This window comes from Ornithodoros turicata, chromosome 5 (assembly GCF_037126465.1).
Source record: "Ornithodoros turicata isolate Travis chromosome 5, ASM3712646v1, whole genome shotgun sequence".
NCBI classification, from domain to species: domain Eukaryota; kingdom Metazoa; phylum Arthropoda; class Arachnida; order Ixodida; family Argasidae; genus Ornithodoros; species Ornithodoros turicata.
Genome location: NC_088205.1, coordinates 41,006,923 through 41,022,865, shown reverse-complemented (window position 1 = coordinate 41,022,865; position 15,943 = coordinate 41,006,923). Strand labels below are relative to the sequence as shown.

The following is a 15,943-nucleotide window of genomic DNA, read 5'->3' as shown; positions in this document are numbered from 1 at the left end:
CAGGAATTTTCTATATGTGTTCAAGTCGCCTTAGCGAACGAAAGACACATTTAGAAGCCATTTGGCTTAGCAGGACTGCATGTTGGTTGGTTAGTTGTGTGCTTGCAATATTATGGGTGGGTTAGTCACAGTTTGCCGTTGGCAGTTTTCCGCGCGCAACATGTGCATTTTATAGTCAGCTAAAATTTACGCTAGTCACGTGTTGTTTCAGTGCACGCTGATATGTCGTCGGACGCAAACTTAACCGGCGTTGTCGGTCACTATATGGTGGATAAAAATGATGCACTATATGGTGACAAAACAAATGACGCCGAGCACGGATGAACTCAAACTTGCGTGTCTGCGTCGTCCACATTTGTAGTCTGCATCGGCCAATTCTCGTTTAGCTCGATGGTTGGTAAGTTGACCATAAATTGTGGTGGTCTTATGACACTGCTTGGCTATGTTGGTGTGTAACTCAGGCAATGAATGTTCAACTCCTGATGCCACGATGTGCCGGCGACTGCATGTTGCGATAGATTTCACTGGATTGTATCTGGCAACGTATGGGCAAGAACACTCCTCCAGCTGAATAAAGAATTAACTGAATGGCTAACAAAGTTGCTAGTCAAAGTGACGGGCACTAGTGATCATAGCGAATTAGTGATATAGCGTATATTGATATAATGACATAGCGGACGGAATTAGTGGTCATAACCATGCAGCGATCATTTCGAGGCGTGAAGTGAAGCAGCGCTTAGTGCCGCACTGTGTTTATACGTATTGCCACCAACCACACAACAAGAAACAGTCACCACGATAACGAACAGCATACAAAACACAGACGCGGACAGAACAGCGTTCAACGGTAACATCTCATTACGGCCGAAGTCTCATTACGGCCGAAAGTCTCATTACGGCCGAAAATCCTTTAATCCCCAAGTGTCTCGTTACGGCCAAAGTCCCAATACGGCCGAAGGTAGTCTCATTACGGCCGAAGATGTCTCATAATGGCCAAAAAGAAAAAAGAAGCATCCACCATATTAGCTGTGTATATACTGTGTTTTATGCTTCCCAAAATGTGTCCGAGGCGGTGTGCCCCCACGGCTTGTGTCGCACACAATGGTTCATGCACACAATATTGCGACAGTGTTTCATGCATCCCTCGTGAAAAATGGTTTTATTGTCATATGTGTCACACGATATTTGTATGTGTTACGCCATTTTCTCTCAGTATTCAAGCAACATCCTACTCGTTGGTTCTGTGAGCGAACTGTGTGCGTGTTCTGAAAAGTACTCCACAAGGGAGCCAACTGGGAGCTCCAGGAGCCACATGACCTATGACCATGATCTTCTCTCCCACTAGCTGCCTTCTACAATTTACGTCCACCTGAAATTTAAGAAAAGTACATAAGGCACAGAACAAAAGTACATATGCTTTCGTTTGATGATGACCATGAGACATATGCTGTCAAGCAGACTTTTTTTCCATATATTCAAAACATATTCAAGAATTATGGACAACAATGACAATTACGTCATAATGATGCAGCTGCATAGCCAGGAAAATATTTCAGGAGGTGCTTTATGAGGCTTGACGTGGGGTGGAGGAGTCCCCCTCGTCAGTGCTTTACCCAGACCCCCCTACACCCCCTTAACTTTTTTGCCTGTGCACCCCCTACAGGGGGTGCCCTTGTGATTTCAGCTTCAGATACGTCTGTAATGATATGTTAAGCTGTAATGACGTAACTATAATGATGACCTTCCCCCACAGTTTTTTCCAACACCCCTCTCGTGCTTGGGATTCTGGATAAACCACTGCCCCTCGTTCATTTTCGTGGGGCACTACATTAGGGCTTATGCCACTGCACTGATGTCACAATGTTATAAGTGTGTGTCACTCTGGGCATTCGGAATTCCTCTAAGCTACAATATGTAAATTCAGAATACCAGAAGGGTAAGCATCAGATGTTACCTGCAGGCTTCATGCTGAAACGCGTGTACGCAAAACACTTCCGCCGTGGTGGGCGACGTCGTTAGTGTAATCATACACGCAAGACAATTGCGGGCACATGGAGTAGTGGCAGCAACCTGAAAACGATACATTTTCTTGCTTTATATGAGTAATCAAAAATATACATTCCCACATGTTTCGTATTGTCGTTTGCAGGAAGCGCTAATAAGGGAACAGCACTTGGTTGGTCACATGCAAGCCACAATGCGAAAGGTGGCGATATTTCGATTACGCGATCAAAAATTAAAAGTTTACAACCATGCACACTTCCCCATGCAACTACTTCCCCAGCATCGTGAGACATATGACACCATGTATTCACGTATAGTGTAATGTGAAATGATATGCAGGAATGAAAAAGATGCCAACATACCTGTAATCCAGTGTCCCATAAGTTTGATTCGATTTTCTGGCAGCTACCATGAAGAGCAAATGCACGATTCACAAGTTTCGTTTCGCCATTTTCATTGCTGTTAATTTCGCAACCGTCAAGCAATCCCATGTGACCTCCTTTGGATCAGTGAAAAGTGAAAATTACTCGCGTCATGAACATATATGTTAATCTCAGCGCAAATCACGTTTTGCATGCTATAGAAGGGAGGGGGGATCAATACTCTTCCTTTCGTGTTTTGATATCTTGTTGTTTTGCTACTCTCACTTTGGAGTTCGGATGGTGTCTAGCAACGTTGGGTACCTCGTTTCTTGTGTGAGCGAGTGGTTGCTGTTTACGACGTGTTCATATATCGATTTGTAGTGCTGTAATGTGCAAATTAGCGGACTTTATAGCGGCTCTCTATTTTCCGTCGTCGTCTTTCGAGCAGCGCCTGTTGTTCCGGTACAAATCGAGTTGAATGAATCGCCATAGCCCCAACGTACGTATATCGCGCAGTGTTGACCAAGTCCAGTCTGGTGAGTAATGCTTTCGTAGATTGTCTGGATTAGTAGTGTGCTGTCCACACATAGTTGGATTCTCATACGAGTAATTTAAATGAATCAAAACAGCCGAAGTGCCTGTAATAGATGTAACTCGGTATCTGTTCGTAGGTTTGCGTTGTTTCTAGTTGGTTGCGCGTTTAGGAACAACAAATTTATTCGAAGACGATAAGATACCGACAGTGCATCACCGTACAGCAGCATTTACTCGTATCATTGTAAGCCATATTTAATTTGTTAAAATTTGTCGTCGCATTTCTTCAAAAATAAAGGCGCAAGTCGGCGTACTTGAATTGATCTCCTTGAACTGCTTACGTCGAACGTCTGCAAATGTTGTACTTATGTGCCTTCGCGCACCATACTAGGCACAAAAGCATATCTGATTAGAATAAATACTTCAAGAGGAAGCCATTCAAATACATTGTTATTTATAGCTGGTTTTCCATTCCAGGCATGGTATGTGGCTGCACAGAGGATTCAGAAAAAGAAAAACAACATGGCTAATAAGATGTTGCTGCCCAGGGAGTCCTGGCCGAAGAGGTGAGCTGTTAAGATCATCATAAGGTTCTGTTGTGAAGTGAGAAATTCTGTAGTAGTGCACGAATGTTAATTCGTGCACTACCTTTATAAAAAAGAAACCAGAAATGGAAAGTTATGCATGCATCATTTCATGAATTGTAATGTATCACTATTTGATATTCACATGTTTCCATTAAGGGAATGAACTACTGAACCTATATTCATATAATGGTCATGCTCTGTGTTTACCTGGAAGTCACATTTTTAAGGCTTGTCATTCTTTTGTCTAGATGATATGTTAACCTTGAATGAAATAACAGACACGTATCAACACATGTGCAGCTTGTGCACATTAAAACCAGCCATGTAGAGATGAATGCTTGTTATTTTTTGTTTTTTTCAATATTCTAGCCTATTCATGGTTGCTCTTCGCTTCTTGCAGGTTTATTCATTCCAGAAGCAAGAATTGTACAATTGTAAGGCGAATGGAAATAAACTGACATCGACTGAGATAGGTGTTCCGTCTTGGCCAGTGACTGTAGGATGGCTCCAAAAGCGTCACAACAAAGCCAATATTCATCTAGCTCTCTACAAGTAGCTAACTCCACATAGTAGCTTGCTTCACAGCAACATCAACACTACCTTGTGGGAGTACACATTACACAATATGTTGCATTGTGCTGTGGTATGATAACGTACCGTTTGTCTCGCAATATGTGTATATAAATATGATAAGGGCCCTAAGGGCACAGTGCATGCCTTATACCCTGCTGAATATATATCCATACCTGGCTGCGACATTGCATATCAATGCAGGTTACAATACACATTTTCACATTTGGCCGTTATGAGACATCTTCGGCCGTAATGGGACTGCCTTCGGCCGTGTTGAGACTTTGGCCGTAATGAGACACTTGGGGATTAAAGGATTATCGGCCGTATTGAGACATCGGCCGTAATGAGACTTCGGCCGTAATGAGATACAATCCGTTCAACTGGCACCTGAAGTTTATTTTCACAATCCACCTACTCCGGAAGGTCGCTTTAGGGAAAGCAAGGTCAAGCGGGGAGAGGTTGACCGATTTTTGGTTGACTTCGCTCGGGGAGTTCAATGAGGAGGCCTCTACAATCTCACGGTCTAACCTTGAACAGTGTCTGTAGACCAGTCTTCGTTTACTGTATCTGATAAACCAAAGAAAAGGCAAAAGAAACGTCTTCCACCGTTGCAGCGGGGTTCCGAGTGAAAAATAGCAGACGTCGTTCTTCGAAACCAATCAGGGGATCCACCTTTCTCACGTCAAAATGACGCAAGCGGCTCGACGGCTCGTTCCGGGTATTGCCACCGTTGCGCACGGTCGCGATTTTCAAAATCGAATTCTGGGGTATTAATGCACCTGTTGATAGTATTACTTCGCATGGTGCATTTTAATATGCTTATTAACCACTTGGTTTAAAAAAATGCTAGTGATTAAAGTGCTTTCCTAGCTCCTTTAAGCTTGAATGACAGAAAACGAACAATAATCGGCCTGTTCTTTTGTTCATTGAACTGCCCAACTCTGTGAGCTCTTTCAATGTCACTTTCGGACATAGTTACGCCTAGACGCTCGTGACAGAAATTCCTAATTTTAGCCTCCGACTCAGACCAAGTTTCAGACGCAGAGTCGGGAAGACCAATGAAGACTAAATTATTACGTCTTTGACGGTTTTCTAGGTCTTCCAGCTTGGTGTCAATTAGGTCAACCTTACGCGAGAGGGCTTGTGTTTCTGATTGCACACTCCGGGTACTACTGATAACAGCAGCATCGTGCGAGCGCGGGCGAGTCAGTGTTGCCACATCTACAGATTTATATGGAGATCTTCAGATTTCCGGCAAAATCTACAGATCTACAGATTATTTTTGAAATTTACAGATTTCTTGACTCTTTGATGAAAACAAATTTGAGAATGAAATACACGAACATACACGAAGATCGTTACCATGCTCAGGCTCGTTTCATGGATTTCATGCACCAACCAGCCTGCGTTTACGTTATGTTGCCATATCTTCGGACAATCGTTAAAAAAGTTGTGACGAGAAGCCCGATTGACCATGTTCCACTCTGGGGTGAAAAAACAAAAAAACAATGAATTTTTAATTTCATGTTTGCTTCGTGATGTGTCGGCAGGGTGTCGGAGCGAACCGAAAACCTAAAAAAACCGCTAGTTTGGTGCGAACCGGAACGGAATCGAAACCGTATATGTTTTTTTTTTTTCGCTCAGGAGGGAAACCGAAAAATATATTAAACGGTTTTCGGTCCAAGAAAAAACTTCGCCGGTTTGGACCACGGATAGGCGAATGAAACAGACGTCGTGTGCTCTGAAGTCATGCCGTGGATACTATACGAGGGTAACGGTTACGGTGGAATGTATGTAGGTATAGTATGACCCTTAGGCTCCCTTTGTAATGGTTTATCGTTCGCGCACGCACACAGACTTCGAGGTACATGTGACTCTCTAGCAATGTGCCGTAGTGTTCGTTTTAATTTGATCCCCCCAAACTCTCCTCAACTAAACAGCGACCCAAGAGGGCTGCATAACGGCTTCTTTATCGGTAATGTCGCGCAACGCGTCCCTTGTTTAAGAGCAGCTAAGTTGAATACATTTACGGATACGCGAGGGCAAGCCCGTGCAAATTGGCAACTCTTTTGTGGACAGGACACGAAGAAAATAAAACGGAGCCGTCGAGCGCGTTTGTGAGTGAAGGTGTTCCTCGATTTGCGTCGTACTCGTGCGGTGGTGCTTGTTGGCTAGACAGTAGCAACATACATTCGGATGGGACGCAATCGCTCCAACCCAGCAAGAAAGTACTTTACGTATGACATCACGACCGTTTGTAGCATGTGCTTTAAGAAAGGAGAAAGCCCATTTGAACAGACAGTAACCTACAGGAAGCAGGAGCTACCAATTTCACAGCTGTCTATTAATATTAAATACCATGTATGCGGAATAAACGGGTTTACATTTTGTAACATTGATTTTCTTTTGTGGGGATGAATATTTCCAGCAGAAGCGGAACCGGTTAAAACCGGTATGAACCGTTATTTTTTTGCTCCGGAGCAGAACCGGTACCGGATCGTTTATGATGTAACCGGAACGAAAACCGGAACGAAAAACGTTTCGGTTCGGTATATGACCGTCAGTATATAATCTTTGATATTTTGTATCACTCGTGGCACTGAGGCTGCTTAATTACACGATGTAGTTACTAATCATCATGGCTAGATCGCTTATGTATTGATTTGTCTAATTATGATACTTGGTCTTTCCTTATTCTTGATGCCTCCACTGGAAGCAAGTAGATCTCACGCAATCGCCGACGCGTTGGCAGCGGCCATGGCACCGACAATCAGGTGGTGGTAGTGGTGGCGTGCTAATTCCGAGTGATTTGCCTGACGGCTTGTTGCTCGGTTCTTCCCAGACAGTACAGCCGGCACCAGGATTTGAATCCGGGAGAGTCAATCCATCCTGCGCAGCTCCCTAATATAACTTTTGCCATCACATATTTCCGTTGTTTCGATTCGAAGAGCGAAATACAAAATGTCAGACGACGAAACGCACTGAATCGTGGCCTAAAAACTGTGTTAATTAAGCCAATTGTATGTTTTACTGCAATCTACAGATTTTTACGGAAACCTCCATACGTTTTAACAAGTGATCTCCATACTTTTCCTTCGACTGGTGTGGCAACACTGGGGCGAGTGCGGGTGAGCCTGTGTTGAAATGGGCATGGAGCCAACATCTCCGCGCAATGGCTTGGCGGACGAAATATGACGACGGTAGAATTGTACTACCTCTTGAGATTGTGGCCGTTCCAGGATCTTTCGGGAAATGCTGCTGTTTTCATAAGAATCACTGAATGTTGTGTTTGAAGCAAAATTGCAACATGAGATTGGCCAAAGCTAAGCTATTAGTTAATTATGATTGTCAACAGAGCGGCAGTGCAATCTGACAGCGAGAGATCGATGGAATCAAAAAAAAAAAAAAAAAAAACACTCACTGTGTTGCCGACCCTTTCTCTAGTGTTCCTTCTTTTTTTTTTTTTGTTATAATCAAGGAAAGCAAGGTTAAATGCTACATTTTTCTTGACTGTGTGCGATCGTGTACATCACAGGTTCCTTATGTGCCATGAATCTACTTAAAAGCTGCTGATGGTGTCAGGGCATCACACTTATAACAGTGACCAGAATGCGGCAGGAGTACTTTTGAGGCACTTTGGCCACGTTGACCACAAAACGGCGTTCCATACTCCCTCCGAACCAAATTTTGCAAAACTTGTAGCACAGAAATATTAACAACACACACGCCGGCCATTTGCAACCAGCAATGACAACCAAAACAAAGATGATGGCGATGGCAGTCGCAGTAGCCCAAATGCAGGGAGCTCCAACGTAGTCTTTGCGGGTTTCTGTGCAGCGGTTTTCGTCCGATCAGTTCGACTTGCTAAAGCTCTCTTCGTTCCGTTTCACGTGAGTTTTTCGTTTCGGGGGATTCGGTCGTTTCGTTCGGGCGTGGCCGACTCTTCCCGGGTATCTTGTACTTGCCTGCTTTGCAGTGAGGCTCCATTAATACTTCTGTTCAGGCAGCTGCATGTGCATGTTTTCAGTCATTGAAACTGAGCGAACTATACAACACATGAAGTGAACTGCAGCCCAATGTTTGAAAGAGTTACCTCATACCAGACAGTCAAATTCCATCCTGTAGGGATGCTTCACTGTCTCGTACAGCTTGGGACAAAAGCTTCTGAAACACGGGTGTTTTGTATTTCACTTCTCCGCGCCTCCCCTGCGGCCTAAGGGGAACACTTGTTGAACAGAATCCTTGAGCAGATTTTTCCCAAGGATTCTGTTCAACAAGCATTCCCCAAAGGTGGCTGGGAGAAGTCCAATACAGAATACCCGTGTTTCAGAAACTTTGTCTCAAGCTGAACCATCCGATCACGTGTTACCGAATCTGCATAAATATCGGCGGGAGCGGGAAGAAATACTTAGCCAGTACACCACAGCAGATCGGGACGTTAAAGGTCAGCTATGCCGATATCCCAAATAGTCGAAACGGTTGTGATATTCTGAAAGCCCACATCCAGCTCTCCCCAAAATGCACCTTCATTCTCTCAGTTCGGTACAGTACCATGTAAAAAAAATAGATAATTCATTCCGAAACACACATGGGCGCAGCCATTTTTATGACGTAGATGCGCCCGAACGGGCATTGTGACGTGTACGCGCCTTCGTACTTGTCAGTGGATTTCAGCTACGGCTTCTCGCGGCTTCACGTATCTGTGCTTGAAGATGGCGGACAGCCGGGTTCCACCGTTCCGCGATAAGTAAACAGTGCGGTAGCTGCGAACTCATTCGCGAACCAACCTCTGTGCGATGTTGTGACTGGAATTCGTCGTTTGTGTTTTGTGAGCACGTACAACTTGTATCAAGTCGCGTCTGCGTTAACCCCGTTACAGCACTTGCCCATTGTAGAGACCGACGTTTCGACAGCCGTGTTAGCAAGAAAATGCCGACAGCGTTTTATTCCTGCAGGAAAAAATTGTGCTATGTATTTGAGAAACCGCGTACTGCTATGGGACAAGTTTTACATACGATTTATCAATGTGCAACAGCGTCGACGATGGTATGTAACGACGAGAGACGTAAAACGAAATACAAATCACATTTTAAACTTTTTGTGGGATTCTGTGCGTTTTCCAGAAGCTTTCTTTGAATCACACCCCCACGCTGCGTTGTGTGGCACGCTACAAACTACTGCATTTTATGTCTAACATCTGGATATTGTTTGTAATGAGCACCGTCGCACAAAAACATGCACACGAAAGCTCCAGTAGCCATGTGGTTGCACACTATGCAGACGCAAAAGAAGTACCAGTGCACATATTGCCACTTAGAAATGGTGTTTTTACAAATGTGGTGTCTGAAGAGTTAGGGCATAGCATAGATCCTAGAAATCAGGTGCACCTTATCCTTCTGTAGAGTGCTCTTTCAATTCACAACTCAGCCCATGGGGTGTAAAAGTGTTTGAGGCAATTATGTGACTTGTCGTCCTTGTTATTATTGTACAAATCACTTTGTATGTAGGACATGATAAGCAATATGTAAGTTGCAACCTTGTCTGCAGCATTCTCGATGGCCTCTTACAGGGGCCGTGTAACTTGAGTTTTGAATTTATAAAAATATAAGTATACAATATGTAATATGAAATTTATATAAAATAAAAAATAACATTGATAAAAAGAATTTATAAAAAATAAATAAAAAGGATTCATGGAAGCAATCCGTTAGCATACCCATTGCGCATGAAGCACAATTATATATGCTTGGACATCATCTAATTAATCTTCTGAACCATATGTGTGGCTGCATACGAAATTTTTTATGCGCATGCTCTACCTTCCTATTTATACACGTGCACACGAATAACAGTGAATATATGTGAAGTGGCAAAAAGCAACGCTAGACTCTACCATCATTGTGCCCCTTTAACTTTTCCGCATTTATGTCTGGTGAACAGGGAATATGTCACTAGAAAAGAAGACATTTGTGCATTGTTTGGCAAGCAAATAAATATATTTATTTACATTTTCCATCGATCAACAATGTTGTGACCTGGTGCAAATATTAATGTCAACAAGTAAAGTACTTCAAATTATTCCTATGTGCGCAAATGCAGATATGACAATTCTGGTTTTTGTACCTCAGCACAGTACAGTTTCAAAATTAACAAACTGCAAACTGCACAGCATCAGTATCTCAAGAGGGGAATCATATAAAGCTCCAATAATAGACTGTGCAAACAAAGGTAAAAAAAACAAAGTACTTCAAGAAAAATCTGAATAATCGGTTGACGTTGTGATATGTACTACTATGCACAGTTCATGAATGGAACATGTTACCTCATTGCATTGCCTCCATGTGAGCACTAGAACAGGCAGCTTTTTAGGTCGCTCTTTTCGTGTTTTTCTATTGTCTTTTTTCGTTTTCTGTTCTTGCAATAGCAAGCATGGCCATAGTGAAACACAAGCAGCCAAGGACAGGATGAGACACCTGCAATGCGACTGCTAGCTCTAAACTGATATATTTATTAGCAGACTCTGGAATATACACATATATGCTGCTAAGCAAATGACAATTTAACCAATAGAATAACAGACAAGAAAAAAGGGTTATATATCTTCCCCTCTCCTCATTCTATTTCACAGGCAGCCCTGGTATCATTCTGAGTGTGCCCGTGCGTTCCCTTTGAGATAACGTATCTCGGACAGAAGCAAATCCAACAGCGGACTGCTTACACATGCAACTGTCTTGGATTTCTCTAACCACTTATTATTTAACCGCTGCCTTGAGCTGTGTGTTCTGGAAATTTAGGCAGCATCCAGAGTCCCTGCATTGTGTTGCCAAGTTTCTGGAGGGCATCAAAAGTCTGTCCTTGGCTGCCTGTGTTTCACTATGGCTCTCAGATACAAACTACCCCATTTCAACACAGTAGAAAACACAGATTTGTAAATAGCATCTGTTGACTGCACTGTACATACCCCCATATAAAGGATCATAGTGGATACTACATCTCGTGCGATAATGTCAGGAACACAAAAAAGCTAGATTTGAAACCACTCTTACGTCGTTGTAGTAGTATTTGTGTGAAGCTACGCAATTCCTGTCCTGCAAATAATTTAAACCATATGTTTTATCTGCCAGCGTGATGATCCCCTGAAAAGCAATTCACACTTGGCGGGAACTACCAGTTCTGAAACCTTTCCCTGACATTTGTAGCCATCAGGGAGAAAACCCAAGGGCTGCGGTGGAAAAGACAAACACACACGGGCTATGTCCTCACTGTGTATCAGCTGCTCTGGCTACTAAGAACACGTTCCAAATTGATATAACATGGCTTGACATGATACGCCGGCAAAAGCTAACCTATAAAATTCGTAGTTAAATGTACAATACGTAAACACTTGCCATAACATGACAGTTTCCTTCCTGCATTCATGCGCTACCATTCAACCCACATAAACAGTGTAGTGAATTTTTTTATAGCATTACACGTCGTTTGACAGAACTTGAACAAGATTATATAGCACATGATAAAAGTAGAGTGAACATAATGTGCAGAAAAAATGGCTAGGAAGCAAGCGAGCTGGTGAAGATGATGCATATGTAAAACCCCCGAGACTGGGGAACACAAAGGGACGTGTTTTTGTCTGTCCCTTCGTGTTCCCTAGTCTTGGGGTTTTACATCATGCATAATGTGGAGCTTTCCATTCACGCTTAATGGCCATAGCAGTAATGCATGAAGGCCACTGCTAAGTTGTGTTGAGAAACACCACTTTATGTTTGCCATGTCTAAATGAAACGTACATGACCTGATCCAAATTAACCGTTCTGAGTCTGGAACACACAAAGAGAAAAACGCAACACACGCCACAACATTAACAGATAGGCAAATGAGCTGTGGCGAGCTCCACCTTGGGACAAAGTCAACAAGTAATTCACCAAAAGTCAATGAGCGCCTGAAATGTAACATCTCTGACTGGTAGCAGGACGGTCCACGTTCAATTCCTGGGGCTAGCACTGACTGGCTTCTTCATGAATTATTTGTTGAAGTTTCGATGTACTTGAGAACCATTCGTCAACCATTGTATCCTCATGAGGTGATGAGGGTTTGTCATCCCAAAGAGACTCCCTTTCTGGCATGTGTCCTTATGGATGCTCATCACTGCAGAAAAAAAAGAAGAAAAAGCATTTAATGACAAGAAATGGATAGTCGTATTTACTGTATAATGATTGTGCACAACAGAAAGAAGACTTTTGCACAAAAGGCTGTACTTCTTGAGGTCTAACATCAAGTCACAAAATTCCAGAATATATGACATGTTGTAAGGTAGAGAATAAGTAGAGTTATTGAGTTGTCGAGTTGAGTTGAGGGGGGAGTTGTACCCCCTTTTTATTTTATTATATATCATTGTATAATTATTTTTATGTCTGTACCAACCTCGCTCTCTACATTACAACATGTTTTATATATTCTGGGATTTTGTAACTTCATGTTAGACATTAACAAGAGCAGCCTTGTGCACGAAAGTCTTGTCTCATTAAAATTTAGATGCTCTCAAGTCTTCTTTCTGTTGTGAATCTCTATCGCAGCATACCTGCACATTGCTGTTCTACGTACTGTGACTTTGCAGTAAGAGTATGGACTTTGAGTAAAACGACTATACAGCACTGCTCAGGTATTTTTGCCTATCGAACAGTATGTATGTATGCAGTATGCACACAGTATTTGTGCACCAGACCCACTAAAAATGTAGTGAATGTGGCATTGCCCACGGTAATGCACCAAGTTGAACACAATTATTGTAGAATCCAGGTATTTTAGCTTACATGTCAAGCCAGTACCACATCCAGTGTGAAGTTGTGACAAATAAATAGTTTCCATTTTTTTAGCTCTCAGAACACAGACAGTGAATTAATAAGAGTAGACAATGTTAACATGAATTCTGGGCTATTCTTCAATTAAAGATTCACAGATAGTAAAGGCACCTTCCTCAATGGACGTTGATGACACTGAAAATTCTAAAACGTTATCAGCTTCAACAACATCAGCTTCGGTGTGTCAAAGGATTGTATGTCCAACAGTAATCCAGCTAACAGTAACAAAAATGTGCAAAAGACAAATTAACTGAACTAATGTAACGTAGCTTCTATATCAGACAGTGAAGCTTGTAACACCCCATCCACAGGAACCAGTGTCCAGACAGCAAAAGTGCTTGAACTGGGAGATAGCAGCTAATCGGAATGGCGACCTTTGTTTTCCACCCTGAAAGCACAGGCTGTAACTTTGAGGGCAGATTTAAAAGTGGTGTCAAGATGTCTGCATGCGAGTGCACGTGAAAAGTTGAACATAGTTGAATACTCAAATTATAACATCACATTGTCATACCTGTTGGTGGAGGTAGACTGCAACTAACGTGTCAGCAATTTCTTCATGCACCAGATACAAGCCAGATCATGCTTAATTTCCGCCTTCAGCGTGCACCTGTGATAATTCAGAAGTTAGATTATCAATACTATTGTGTTGTTAATCGTGGTTATATCAGAGTAAGTGCAGTAGGACAGCTGCACAATCGATTCATTAAGCTTGCTATTTTTTATATCTGAACCTCGACTTACCTTTTTCGCTCTCGTTTTTTGCCTTGATCCTCCGTGGCACGTTCAAAATGTTGTGCGTCGGGCACCTGAGATTTTCATCAGACGATTTCATGCCGAGATTCCAAAGTGCCTCTGGAGTCGCTCGTAACCTATGATAACATTTGTGGACGAAATCCTTGCAGTGGAAATTAGCAGGCATCACTGTCAGCCAAGAGCTTCGCACTGCTTGGTCTTTTGGCAGCTTATAATAGGTAACACTTGAATGCTCCGATGAATTGTTCTAACAGCGTAGCACCGTCGCATCTTCGACAACTTCGCCGTAGCATATCACGTATCGTATCGCTCCAGCCCATAAAAGGCAAGGTCAGAACAAGGAAGTGCACTTTCCAAACGACGCCGTGCCAAAAAAAATATTCACATGCTTTGTTTCCGGCTTAGCAACAACATAACAGCTGTTCGCTTACGTACGATGCACAGAGGACGAAACGAAAGAAGCCAAGCGGCCAAGCCAAGAGTCCATGCCAAGCCAAAGACAGATAAACCGAGAGCGGTGACGTCGGTGCGCCCGTGCGCAGGGTTTGCCGACGGTCTGACGGCCGGGCGTGGGAACTAAAAAAACTGTTTTCTAAAAAACTACGAACAGTTGGAGCAAGATATTTCGCACACATATTCAGTGTTCGGTAATGAACACACAGCGCGAGTATTGCTCAGTTCTGCGGCACTTCAAAATCGGCATATCTGACCTTTAACGGGGATCCATCGGGAAAGAATCCTGGCCGGGACGCAAACGGGAATCTATCGGGAAAGAATTCTGACCGGGACACGAACGGGGATCTATCGGGAAATAATTTTATGTATTTTCCCTCTCTTTCAATTCTCCCCCTCACATAATCGGGGAGCAGTCGGGCTCGTGACGGCGATATCGGCAACCTCGGACCCATCATCCCCGTTACGTTCCCAGCCGAATCCGAGTCCTTTGTGCTGCTTGGGCCTTTAACATGAATTTCAAACCTCTGCCTTAAACGTCCCTTGTTCCCTGTGAAGGCGCAACTCATCAAATTTTCGTTCGAGATCGATGTGACGACGGAACCAATTATGCGGGTCAACTTTGACGCGCTCTAATGGTAAAGGGAGTTAAGATGAACAAACTACCACGCGTGTTTCTTGCAGTGTAAATACATGTTAATCATTTAACATAAATTCCGGACATGTGGCTTAAACTTCCTTCATTTCCTAACTCTCCAAAACTTTCGTTCTCAGCATTGTACGAGGCTGTAATCTCCTTACAGGTTAACTCGTTCTAGCTACCAAAATAATGAATATGTTTAAAATACCATGCGTGCTTATTGTCACAGGGTACGCCACGCAAGACCGACTAAAGTTTATTAAATCCGCGATTGACTTTTCTGTTTTCGAAAAAGCCGTTGAATATATCTATTCCAGACGGGATCAACTCAATGGTGGTGGTGTATCAGTAAATAGCGCAGCCGTTAATTAACTTTCGTAATTAATATTTGTAATTAGTGAAAATACGTTGACTGCGTAATTGCAAAGATGTAGAGTACAACCTTAGAGGGCCACAAGAACCGAAACCACAGCGCCTTTTTGTGCTCTAGTAAAAAATGTGCGAAAATGCAAAATAATTGAGCACTGTGCGGGTTTTGCGGCCAATTTCTCCTCTCCCGGTCTCGGTGTCACCCCTTTTCAACTGACATCAGCCCAAGCAGCACAATGTACTGAAAGTCGAGTGCAATAGGGGTGGACGGTATGTGTCTTATCAGTGTTCTTTAGTTTCACGAGTCTGTTCAAGGTCTTCCACATACCCGTCCACCCCTATTGCACTCGACTTTCAGTACATTGTGTTGCTTGGGGGGTTGTCCCGGAATTATTAATGTCGTTTCTCAGTCTACGTTATCATAAAACATGCCGTCTTTGATTTTCTTTCCGTCATTATCTCGTTTGATCTGCTCAACACCTCCCAAGGCAGTTCGCGATTTGATGTGATAAATGTCACGCAATAAAACTACCAATGTATTACCTCGGAGATAACAAAAATAAAATCACCGATTCTGCTGCTCGATAAGTGTGTACGTTCTACCAGATTTTAACAAAACAAAAAACAACGATATCGACCAGGACGCTAGGAAGCGGGGGTGCCCCATGTTTTGAGGAGCAGCGTGATATCAGTGTTGTCAAAGGCTGACAGTGAGAGAGCGACAGGAAAAAGCGGCCGCCGAACTCGCGCAACGCTCGACGATAGTGCATTTTCGCATATTTTTTAAACGCACAAAAAAGTGCAACTGTT

General features: G+C 43.0%; 1 protein-coding gene and 2 long non-coding RNA genes across 3 annotated transcripts in view; 1 reads left to right on the top strand and 2 right to left on the bottom strand.

Moving 5' to 3' along the window:
* Positions 1-15,943, top strand: part of LOC135395765 (cell adhesion molecule Dscam2-like) — a 167,244-nt gene that overhangs the window by 123,822 nt on the left and 27,479 nt on the right. The gene's annotated exons all lie outside the window — the stretch shown is intronic.
* Positions 1,339-2,480, bottom strand: LOC135395577 (uncharacterized). The gene is made up of 3 exons (XR_010423183.1): positions 2,367-2,480; positions 1,955-2,070; positions 1,339-1,369 (listed from the first exon to the last, which is right to left on the bottom strand). It is a non-coding gene; the product is annotated as an uncharacterized LOC135395577 (long non-coding RNA).
* Positions 10,901-14,144, bottom strand: LOC135395576 (uncharacterized). Its single transcript, XR_010423182.1, has 3 exons — positions 13,660-14,144; positions 13,430-13,525; positions 10,901-13,306 (listed from the first exon to the last, which is right to left on the bottom strand). It is a non-coding gene; the product is annotated as an uncharacterized LOC135395576 (long non-coding RNA).